This window comes from Anabrus simplex, chromosome 1 (assembly GCF_040414725.1).
Source record: "Anabrus simplex isolate iqAnaSimp1 chromosome 1, ASM4041472v1, whole genome shotgun sequence".
Classification (NCBI taxonomy): domain Eukaryota; kingdom Metazoa; phylum Arthropoda; class Insecta; order Orthoptera; family Tettigoniidae; genus Anabrus; species Anabrus simplex.
Window position 1 is genome coordinate 1,672,553,724 of NC_090265.1, and position 13,158 is coordinate 1,672,566,881.

The window sequence follows — 13,158 nt, forward strand, 5'->3', positions numbered from 1 at the left end:
CGGTGTCGGCACATAGCCTACTCCTGCCGAATATCACCAAGGGTTATGCTCAAGACTTGACGTCTCTGTCAACAGCGGCAGGACTGGAATTGTATCCAGGTTTTCGGACACGCAATCTCGTGATTAGAAATTGTCTACCAACATCACTTCTACCCTGCTGGCCAACATTCTGATGGTAATATGTTTTTCAACCAATGGGTCTCGGACTTCAGAACCACGGTGTCAGACTATATAGACTTGACGCCTTACAACTATCGTGGCCTCCAGGCGGGTAGTTTCATATAGAAACACCGGAAACACGCAGTATTTAATTATTCTGTTTTTCATATCAAACGCTAGTTCTCTGCAACTATTGTCGCGGCCACCAAATTAGGCGGGTGAGGAAAACTGCGCTGTCGTCAGATATGGGAACGGCGAAGCGACAGATGGTCGAGAGTTGCTTACTTCTGAGCACGGATTGGCAACGCTGATCGTGCAGTGCTGTCTAGTTGAAGCCCATCCGCTCCAGGCCACCTTACCTGAGTCATTCCCTGTCATGCAGCTGTTGAGTTGGCAGCGTACACGCAGTTAAAGATGGATAGTGAATGTGAATTGATTTGGGCTCAAGTCAAGAGAGATGTGGCAGAGAGGAACAAGACATTCACAATAAAGGACGTAGAAAAACTCACGTCAGAAGCCATCGACCGTGTGACTGCTGCAGATTGGGAAAAGTGCGTCAATCGCGCGGAAAATCTTCAGACAGACGATTGGGCCAAGGAAATGGTAAGGGACGAAAGAATGGAACCATTCATCATCAGTGTAAAAGACGACTCGACAGATAGTGAGATGAGTAATGACTGATGACAGTGCCTAACAAATCTTGGACTGCCTTGAAGCTAGAAACCGAATCTTAATTCATTGTAAATTAATGTAAACCTATTCTTTAAAGTAGTTCTCTTTCTATATTACTCAGTACAATATAGAGTATTCAAATATTTAAAGTTATAATGTAATAAAACTGATACGGATTACCGGTAATATGTAATCCGAAAGTATTTACGGCGTCCTGCAGCCTGTGCTGGTGCGCGCGCCTCAGCTAGCGACATTTACATGATCGCTTTCCGGGCCATTTTCCAGGAAAATGACAAGATTCACGGAAATATGTTTCAGATAAAAAATATAATTCAGGCATTTTTTTTTACATTTTTCCCGTAGACAAAATTTTATTGGCTGAAGAAATAAAAACTTGGCCGCTTACTGAAATTTTCAATACATGATTCTACGGATTTAAATTTACTCGATCAAGATTGTATTTTTAATAATTATTTGAACTTGTTTATATGGAAAATTGTTATACCACTGAAATCAGCAGTCTTTTCTGAAGCTTGTAGTATAATTTGTTTTGAAACATTGTATGAAGTAACATCAGGAGCTTGAGAGAGAACAACTTGCCTCGCGCCAAATGCTACATGACCTTGGCAACAGCGTAATTTCTCTGACCCGCCTAATTTGGTGGCCGCGACAATAAGTAAACATCTCATTTTCGTAATGTTAGAGCTTCCTTTCTCTATTCTCATTCTAACTCCTTTTGGTCCCAATGCTCATTTAGATTACTCTCCAAGCTGATAATGTTATTGATTCTTCCAATTTGTTGTGTTCCGTATAATAATAATAATAATAATAATAATAATAATAATAATAATAATACCGGGCGAGCTGGGCGTGCGGATAGGGTCGCGCAGGTGTGAGCTTGCATCCGGGAGATAGTTGGTTCGAACCCCACTGTCGGCAGCCCTGAAGATGGTTTCCCGTGGTTTCCCATTTACACACCAGGCAAATGCTGGGACTGTACCTTAATTCAGTCCACGGCCGCTTCCTTCCCACTCCTAGGCCTTTCCTGTCCCATCGTCGCCATAAGACCTATCTGTGTCGGTATGACGTAAAGCAAATAATAATAACAATAATAATAATAATAATAATAATAATAATAATAATAATAATAATAATAATAATAATACCTTTACGCCCCACTAACTATATTTTTATGGTTTTCAGAAACGTCCTGGTGCCAGAATTGTATCCCTAAGGTGTTCCTTTACGAGCCAGAAAATCTACCGACATGAGGCTGACGTATTTGACCAACTTCAAATACCACTGGACTGAGCCAGGTTCGAATTTGCCAAGTTGGGGTCAGAAGGTTAGTACTCTACTGAGGTACTCGGCCCGACGTATTCCCAACACAATTCTGCTAACGACAAGGCACTTGGTTCGCATGGTGTTAAGATCTAAGCCTTAATCTTCGCTGCTACAGACCGTAAAATGTGCAGAAGAATGAATAATAAATCCTGAAAACCAGCGGCACGGACAGCAGTGTGTCGGCATCAGAACAGAGCAGTGGCGGTTCGTGCATGAAGGGCTTTTGGGCGCCGCCCCACCGCCTTTTCAAAAACATTTACCGTTATTTCACTCTGTTATCGATTACTTAAAGAGATTGAAAAATGTAGCCAAGTCAAACTTATGTGGTGTGCTATTCACTTATGCAATGTTATGTTTATTATTTTGGCCGTAAACATTTCGCTTTTCTATTTTCAGGGAAATAGCAACGGCTTCAGACCGTGGCTGCTGTCCAGCAAGCACGACGTTTCCCCTTTCGTGTTTGAGGTGCTCGGACTGTTGACAGGAGAGCCCTCAGTAGGTTCCTAGACTTAACAAGTGTGCGGGGTGCGGGAGGAGCCTGGAAAAACTATATGGGCTTGTCAAGGGAAGGAAGAGTGCAGGCGGGTGTAAGCGCTGAACGGCGGAGCCCTCAGCAACATCGCCAACCACTTTACAATGTACCTAGGCTTTTCTCCCCACGTCATTCATTAATTGTTATTAGATATGAATTCCAAAACGTCTTCCAAAACAATGAATTCCATTATACTGACTGTTATAACACTATTTGTAGGGTGGTCAAATTGTTAAATACGTTTTCGTGCTTTGACTTTCATCAAGGAGAGAGAAATTCGAGAGTGCACTGCCTATTTGTTTTCATCAATGTCGTTATTATCACTAATGATAGTGATCAGTGAAACAGTGCAGTGCCATAGTAGTCGGGATTGCATTAGCCTGTTAATGTGTGTGCATAAATGGCGTAATAGAGTATTTAATTAATTAATGTTTAGTACTAGCAGATTTCTATGCAGCCAGTGTCATCGGATTATTAATAATAATAATAATAATCTAAAAGTATTGTGGTGCTGATTGGACCGATTGGGGAGTGGGAATGGATGGTGGCATGGCCCTGCCAGAGTAAAATCTCACGAATCGCCACTGGCAACAGACCTGAGGTGTCGCCCGCTGGGGTACAAAGACCTTTCTGACCATGACAAAGTCTTGAAGATCCTGTGAGTATTTCATTCTGCAACCTGCTGGTTATTCAGGCTGCACCCTCGTTCTTTGGGGATTCAGAATTCCTCCTCTTCCTCCCTCAGTTAGTTATACGAGACCAAGGGAGTGGCTGCGCGGTTTGAGTCACGTAGCTACCAGCTTGAATTCGGGAGAGCGGGTTCAAACCGCACCATTCGCAGCCCTGAAGATGATTTTCCGTGGTTTTCCACTTTTACACCAGGAAGATGCAGGGGCTGTACCTTAATAAAGGCCATGGCCGCTTCCTTCCCACTCCTAGCCCTTTCCTGTGCCATCGTCGCCATAAAACCTATCTATCTGTGTGTCAGTTTCGACGTACAGAAAATTGTAAAAAAAGAACTTTTATGAGAAGCACGAAATCTACCTGGCTAACCACCTAGAACAACAAAAAACAAAAGCCAATCAATAAATCACCACTGATCTGGTTTTTTTTTTTTTTTTTTTTTTTTTTACAATTTTGCTTTGCGCCGCACCGACACAGATAGGTCTTATGGTGACGATGGGTTAGAAAAGGGCTAGGAGTGGGAAGGAAGTGGTCGCGGCCTTAATTAAGGTACAGCCTCAGCATTTGCCTGATGTGAAAATGGGAAACTAAGGAGAGCCAGCTTCACGACTGCCGGCAGTGGGGTTCGAACCCACTATTTCCCAGATGCAAGCTCACAACTGTGCCAACTCACCCGGTGATCTATACAATTTAAGCAGTAGCCCAGGTGGAAGATTCCCTGTCAGTTGTTTACCTAGTCTTTCGGTAAATAATTTCAAAGAAGTTGGACATTTTTCGAACATTTCCCTTAGTAAATTATTTCCGTCCCTAGCATCTCTTCCTATATTACAGAAGCAAAGCACAGTCGTCTCCGCACAAGCAATAAGGACCTTTGGAGTTGTGTTAAATAAGGCTTCTACTTCTTCTCCTTCTTCTTCTTCTTCTTCTTCTTCTGCGATCCAGTGCTGGTGAGTGTCAGAGGGAACAAGCCCCGTAGCCTGTTCACTGATGTTTGTGCCACTGAACTCTAGACAAAGTGCACTCACACACTTAAAATTGGCATTACGTCGCACCGACACAGAAAGGTCTTATCGAGACTATGGGATAGGAAAGGGCTAGGAGTGTGAAAGGAGCGGCCGTGGCCTTAATTAAGGTACAGCCCCAGCATTTGCCTCGTATAAAAATGGGGGGAAAATCTTCAGGGCTGCCGACAGTGGGATTCGCATCCACTACCTCCCGAATGCAAGCTCACACCTGCGTGCCCCTAACCATACGGCCAACTTGCTCGGTAGTTAAGACCTCGACGTCACTCATGTTAAGACGGTGGACCTTCATATCTTTCTCAATGTTGTTGAGCTAAGTTTCCTCTGGGGCAGTTCGTTGCATCTTCCATAGGGTCATTCGTTGTCGCCAGAGGAACAGGTGCGACAGTAGAGTAGAATTCACTCGTTCAACGTGACCGAACTGGTGCAGTCACCGCTTTTGAACGTATTCTTCGATGGGTGCCAGGTTGTCTCACCTCTCACGAATTACTTGGTTTCGAATACGGTCACGTGCAGAAATCCTCAGTATCTGACTTATACGCCGCATTTGGAATGCCTCGAGCTTGTCGAGGTCGGTCTTGAGGAGTGTCCACGTTCTAGGCCCACACAGATACGTCCTCACATATGAACCTGGTACTCATTTCTGGTGTAGGAGGAGGGAACCTCAAGACCTTATCAGAAAAGTAAATTTAAAAAACCAAACCCCATGGCACTACAGCCCTTGAAGGGCCTTGGCCTACCAAGAGACCGCTGTTCAGCTCGAAGGCCTGCAGATTGCGAGGTGTCGTGTGGTCAACACAACGAATCCTCTCGACCGTTATTCTTGGCTTTCGAGACCGGGGCCGCTATCTCACCGTCAGATAGCTTCTCAATTCTAATCACGTAGACTGAGTGGACCTCGAACCAGCCCTCAGGTCGAGGTAAAAATCCCTGACCTGGCCGGGAATCGAACCCGGATCCTCCGGGTAAGAGGCAGGCACGCTACCCCTATACCACGGGGCCGGCAGAAAAGTAAATCCCATTTCAAATCTCCTCATCTTTCTGATAGAGAATCAAATCCATCTCGTATTTTACGTGACAGTTCCACATTTGAAACTCTTGACTGAAGAACTGGAATCACAGATAAGGCTATTTGCGGATGAAGTTACACTGTACAGCAGAGACTCTCAGGGTGCATGCGGCTGGTGCATGCACTGTGCACGATGCAAAAGACGACTTCGCTTGGTTGACCAGAGTGCAGACCCCCCACACCTCAATTTGGAGCAATAACGCTGTCTCTCTCTTCCCCACGCCTGTTTCGCTCGCTCCCCCTGTCCCCCTCTTCCTCACTTGCTCCGTAGAGCTCCAAATCCGAGCTGAGTTGAGCCGAGTTGAGCCAAGCTTAGCCGAGTAGCCCAGAGACGAAGCGTTGGTCCGAGCCGAGCCGAGCGGAACCGATGCACTGTGCACAGGAACTCTGCACTGCTGTTCGCACGCGTGAGATTTTGGGCGTTTGAGAAGCTCTGCTGTATAGAATAGTAAAATAGTTGCAGGATTGTGAGTCACTGCAGGGGGACCAAGACAATTTTGTGAGATGGATAGCGGATAATGGTATGATGGTAAATGGGATGAAATATCAAGTTGTAAGTTTCACCAACAGGAAATGTCCTCTCAATTTTAATTACTGAATGACTGTGTTGATGGGGTGATAGTACCTCATGGGGATCAGGGTATGTACCTAGGTGTTAATATAAGGAATGTTTTTCATTGGGGTAATCATATTAACGAGGTTTGTTAAGAAATGTAATAGATCTCTTCACATGGTTATGAGGGTATTTAGGGGTTGTAGTAAAGATGAAGAGGAGAGGGTGTGTAAGAGTCTGGTAAGACCCCAATTAGAGTACGATTCCAGTGTATGGGATCCCCACCAGGACTACTTGATACGAGAACTAGAAAAGATCCAGAGGAAAGCAGCACCATTTGCTCTGGTGGTGGTGATTATTGTTTTAAGAGGAAGTACAACTAGGCAACCATACTCTACATAATACTAATCAGAGAGAAAAATGGAAGGGATCCGACACTTCGAAAAATGAAGGTATCGGCCAAAGAAAGACAAGGGCCACGAAAGGCGTGAAAATGAAAAACTACCTAGCCCTCGCAAACCCAATAGCGTCGGGTTCGTAAAAGAAGAAGAATTGACCGAGGGAGGTCGGACAGGATAGATTAAAGTGAGGAGCCTGTCACAAGTAAAGGGAAGCAATGCCAGGACTCAGCTGAAGGCCCCGTGGTTGACAACCCACGCTCCAACATTCAGAGCCCCTGAGGCCCCTTTTAGTCGCCTCTTACGACAGGCAGGAGATACCGTGGGTGTTATTCTACCACCCCAACCCACAGGGGGACATTTGCTCTGGGAGATTTCCAACAATGGAGTAGTGTTACGAAAATGTTCAAACTTTGGTCTGGGAAGACTAGGGAATAAGGAGAAGAGATGCTCGGATATGTGGTATATTGAGATTCGTCAGTGGAGAGATGACGTGGAATTACTTTAGTAGACGAATACGCTTCAGCGGAGCTTTCCAAAGTTGGAGAGAACATAGATTAAAGATAAAGTAGGAATTTAAGAGAAGAAATTTGGGCAAATAGTCGTTTATAGGACGAGGAGTAAAGGATTGGAATAAATTATCAAGGGAAATGTTCAATAAATTTACAAGTTCTTTGAAAACGTTTAAGAAACAGTAGGTAACCTACTGATAGGGAAACTGCCACCTTGTTTCGCGAATTTCATTCTTTAAGATATCTACCGGTACCATATTACATTCGCAATGGAATTAACCGTGATGGATTATACCATTACGTGCCAGGCCTATGGTGGCGCCTTTCGGTAATTCCTGAAAGGACTTAGTGAACCAGATGACTGGGTAGCTCCCAGCCGTCCTGGACGGCATGGTTGGCCATTCCGTGTATTGCTCTCTTCGTCTGGCTTCCCAGTGCGTTTCTGGGAGTTGCAACGAGAATGTTCCGTCTCTAGCTACATCACGAATATTCCGGTACATATCACCCGAGCTATAAAAAAGAGGTTAGCCACGGACAGTCATTCAGAGTTAGTGTCAGTGTGTTAGGATGAGTGTTAGAGTACGGTGGCTGGGTGGGGGCGATAGTGGTATTGGCTGTCGCTAGTGTCCCACCGGAGTCTGAACGAGGAGTTGTTGCATCCGAGTGTCGAGTGAGTAGCTGGACTGAAGACGGCTGTAGTAGTGTTGGCTGCCGTCAGTATCCCAGAGGAGTCAGAGTGCCGTCGGAATACTGTGAGCACTGCCTTGGAGTTCTGCGTGTGGGTCCTATTGTGGACTGTAGACTGGATTGGAGTCAATGAGCAGAACAGTGATGTAAGTAGAATTCTAGCAGTGTTAACTGTCGTTGTTGTGCGGAATACTGCAGTGCTGGCTAGTCACATTGAGCTGTTGCTGTTTGGTTGTCAGTGTTAAGTAGCTCTCTATATTTGACTGTGTGAATTACTGGACTGTCTCTGGAGTCGAACCAAGGAACAGTTACCGTGTGTTGTGGGGGCAGCAGTCTTCACTTCAACCTTATCTGTCTGCACGCAGCTGCTGTGCGGAGTGACTGACTTGTGAGAGCAAGTGAATGTAAGGCGAGGATGTCAATTAAGGATGGCCGTCCGCTGCAAAGAGAACCGAGACTTGTAAATAGCCAGCCGTTAGTGGAGTTTGATCATTCATAGTTGAATAGAATTGTATGTATGTGCTTGTGCATTTATTGGGTCATCCTGAAATAAGTTAAAGTGATAAAACACAAGGTGTTTAATTCGTAACAATACTATTAATAAACAGATGAACCAGTCCACCTGTTGCTATTTTTGTATGGATGCATTATCTGTCACCAGTAACAGGTTAGAATAGAATGTAGCTTCCACTGAAGTCCCCGTCTCATTTCTGGCTGTGGTATGAGTGTGCGGGGTAATGACATTTGTTACTCACAGGACCAGTTGTGCTGAAATAGCAGTTTATGGCCCAGGGAGAAATGAATGAATGAATCAATTAATTCTTGAGAGAGTGCGAGTATCATTCATTCCAGAGAAATGATTATACCAACACCTTCTGTAATCAGTTATAGCAACTTCTAGTAATGATGTTACTGGCTTTACGTCCCACTAACTACAGTATTTTTACGGTTTTTGGAGTCGCCGAGGTGCCGGAATTTAGTCTCGCAGGAGTTCTTTGACGTGCCAGTAAATCTACCAACACGAGGTTGACGTATTTGAGCACCTTAAAATACCACCGGACTGAGCCAGGATCGAACCTACAAAGTTGGGGTCAGAAGGCCAGCGCCTTAACCGTCTGAGCCATTCAGCCCGGCATAGCGACTTCATTTTACTGTAGTTCAAACGAACACATAACTCTGATGAATGCCATGGTTCCGCTGACAGCCGAGGAGAGTATAACGTGCGAAAGGCTGAAGCAATCTCATCTCCACTGCCTCGATCCTCCGAGCTTCACTTCATGTTAGGAGCCGTAACTTGAAAGTAACTGTATGTTAGCGCTGGGACTGCCACGGTTTCGTGAAATTTTAATACCTTGTCAAGGCTCGCCGTCTTCAGCAATATCCTACAAGTTTTCGTAACTTGTTAAGTTTAGCTTCAGCATTCTTATTTCCATACTAGCAAATGTACCAGTGCATCGCTACGGTATTCTACAATGTATACGGATTTCTCCGTAAATTACTGTAAACGCAGGGGTAAGATAATATTAAACTGCATTTCTCTTAGCGCTATCCGAGAAACAAAACAAGGAGAACGCCATACGTTGTTTCCGATATAAGGTAAGCATTGAAGAAGTTTTGTTGATAATGACAGGCCACATTTCCTACTGCCAATCACAATCGAGATCGGGAGTTTCTACTATAACGGCAGGCTCACTTGGCAACCGCCATTCACGGTAGAGATGGAGAGTTTTCATTATAAAGACAGACACTTTTCCTAATGCCAGTCACAATCGAGTTGGAGATATTTGATTATAATTGAGAAATGCAGCGCTATCTCACGTATCGACAATCGAGACACGACTATAATTCACAGGACAAAAGTTGTACACCTCTGGAAATTGAACGGCGATTGCGCTATCTCTTTCGTAATACGACTTACCGCTTAGCCACCAATTACCCCGAAAAGAAGGTCTGCATCGTCATCAAAATGAATTTATATTTCGATATTGTCCGGAGCCAAAAGTTACACATTTGAAGCTTGGAACTTTTCCTCAAAGAAAAGAGTGTCCAGGTTTCAGAATTAGCATTCACATATGCCTACATACGGAGCAATTGAGGAAGAAAGTAATACAGCTAAGATAGTTGAAATTATTAGAAAATAGGATTATAACTGAGGACAGCCGGATAGGACAAATATATAAACAACAGGTGGATATATTGGAAAATAAAATGTCCCTCAATAAATTGTAATGCTATGAGTTACGGATATAAGAAGGCGGTAAGAGAAGAGAAATTTAGGCGCAGGGATTCTTAGGTAAATGTATAATAAGATGACTTATAGACATGATACTGTATGTACGGCATAAGCCCAAAAGCCTATACAGTATCATGTCTATAAGTACGGGCCGTGAAAGCATCAATGGCAATAAGAAGATGAATTAATGGTGTTATTACTTAAGCCTGAAGTGGCAAGGCAGAGGCAAGAAAGTAAAGCGGAAAACATAAGTAGAATAGAAATATAGTAAAAATTATAGCAAATGCCAGAAAACACCTTGCGGTGTGAAATAATGAACTACACTCCGCTGTACTGTTCAGATATTAACAACGCCCCGCAGAATGGCCGATTGTCGTCTCTCTTGCTTTCTATCCAAGGAACGACAGCGAGTTTTCTGGAATGATGAGGAAAATGGCAATATGTTACTTCTTTGCTGGCAGGCAGTCAGAGACGTTGCCATGGTAACCTGTAGGTTCGTTGTCGTTCTGTCGGTCACTCAATGCAGAGTATGAGACCCGCAGAAAATAGTAATTTTCTCCGTCATTTGAAGAGTAAGCGAAATTATGTGCATAACAAAAGTTGTATATAAAGAAGGGAAGTTTCACATATAGTCCACGGATTTGACAGAAAATCAATAGTGTAAGAGAAAATGGAAGGAAACGGTTCTCGTTTTCTTATGCACCCCCCCCCCCCCCGTCTATTCAGAGTTTTTAAAAGTCATATGCATATGAAACCCTTTTCCGTGATCAGTATACTCTAAATAAGAAGTTTGGTCGAGATCTATCCAGCCGTTTCGACGTGGTGTTGGAACAAACAAATAGACACGAAAAATAAAAACCACTGATGCGGTCTTGAGTTAAGTATCTGAAAAATCGGCAAAACAAACTACATTACAGACGGAGAAACCCCCCTCAACTATATTTAGATAAACTGCCAAAGTTATCATCTCAGATTGTATTATTTTACTACCTATTATAACCTCAGCTCAGCTCCCTTAAAAGCATTAATAATAATAATAATAATAATAATAATAATAATAATAATAATAATAATAATAATAATAATAATAATACCGAGCGAGTCGGCCGTGCGGTTAGGGTCGCGCATTCGGGAGATACAGGGTTCGAATCCCACCGTCAGCAGCCCGGGGAAAAGTTTTGCGTGGTTTCCGATTTTCACACCAGACAAATGCTGGAAACAATGTTGAAACAGGAAAAACAATTATATCAAAATATTGACGCCATACGATTCCTAGGTATTTTGGGTAATTCTGTTTCATTTTCTCAGTACAATGTGGATGACCAAATGCCTCCGAGACAAAGGACACGCCAGTTTTCAAAAAATCCAAAATAACCTTCCAGGAAATAAAGTTTTGCATGATTTTGTAAGAGCCAGTATTGACGCTTGCCTCTGCTTTGGAAACCTGGACGTTATAAAAAACTTGCGTACCCTACGTTTCTTAGAAACCTTAAAAAGGGAAGATTCTGTTAGCGATTAGGATCTAATATGGGTCAAGTGTTAGTCAAGAAAGGCATATAAAAAGAAGGATCATCAAAAAATCATCAAGACTAAGATGGACTGATCCAGAGACCAGAATGGATGAAAACGAACCCCTCGGTAATGAGGTGGATGAAGAAAACTGGGAAGGCCAAAACTGAGATGGGTGGATTGTGCAGAGATGAGTACGAAGCAGCTGAGAGAGGAAGAAAGCCCAAAGCAGAGACGAACGGCGACAAATTGTAAAGAAGACCAAGGCCCATCCATCAAGGTCTGAGCTGTCAAAGAAGAAGAGATGAAGGGATTCTTCGTCTTCTTTTCGTTCCTTAATCCTCAGGACCGTGATCTTTGAGGATTTTCCTTTGTATCCGTTATCATTAGAGCTCAGATGTTTATGAAGTAACAGGTTAGAATGCAAACTCACTGACGCGAGTAACAAGCATACTCTAGCCTGATATGAGTTTTGCATAAACATTAGGGGTACAGTCCTTCAATTGGGAACATGCATCATTTTCAAAAATATTTTTTTTGAAAAGTACACCAATGAAATAGTACGTAAACGTATTACATTGTGGTATGTTGCCTTGTTTTCTACCATTAAAAAAATATTTAATAGTGCCTTTCCGCAAGGCGAGTGAAACGGCCTCTGACGTAAGCGGCGCGCTGTGACGTCACGATCCCGTATCGCATGGAGCTCTACCAGCCGTTGTGCATCAGCCGTTGCTAAAGCCGATTGTTTATTATTCATGATCGCGAATAACTTCAGAATGACAGAAGAAAGGTTCAAAACAGCACAATCAGACAATCTATCATGTGTAGATGTCATCATTCTTGAAAAATAGTGACTTTTGTGGCCGCAGAATTTCGCGGATAAAAAGCAAGTTTGTAAGTGGCATCTTTTATATACGTGCAATGTACTGTAACCCATAGTATTAGGATAACAACTGAACCTGGATAGATATCACATCATTTTCAACATTTCCTTCTAGACTGATTCCCCTATTAAAGAACAACATTACATTTTCGGGCTTTCAGCATTAGTAAAGTAAGAAATCGGATTTCAGCACTAACATAAACATATAGGTAGCATTATAGTACTAGTCCGCTCCTGTGGTGTAGTGGTTAATGTGTGCCATTCCCGGAGGCACGGTTTCGATTCCCGGCTCTGCCATGAAAGTTGAAAACAAATAGTACGAGGGCTGGAACGGGGTCTACTCAGCCTCGGGAGGTCAACTGAGTAGAAGGGTTTCGAATCCCACCTCAGCCATCCTCGAAGTGGTTTTTCGTATTTTCCTACTTCTCCTCCAGGCACCTAAGGCCACGGCCGTTTCCTTCCCTCTTCCTTGTCTATCCCTTCCGATCCTCCCATCCTCCAACAAGGCCCCTGTTGAGCATAACAGGTGAGGCCTCCTGGGCGAGGTAATGGCCCTCCTCACCAGCTGCATCACCATACTCAAAGTCTCACGTTCCAGGACACTGCCCTTGAAGTGGTAGAGGTGAAATCCCTCGCTGAGTCCGAGAGAAAACCAACCCTGAAGGATAAACTGATTAAGAAAGAAAGAAAGAAGGAAAGAAAGAAAGATCATAGTACTATAGGGCTATAATCTATCATTCCCAAAAAAATATATATTTATGGTTGGGACAACTGGCCTACCCACTTCCGGGGCCCATGAAAGAGAATTAAATATCTTTGTGGAGGGAAAAAGTTAAACATGATAAAGGTAAATATGACTTCATCTAGTTTTCACAAGTCGGGCTGAGTGGTTCAGACTGTT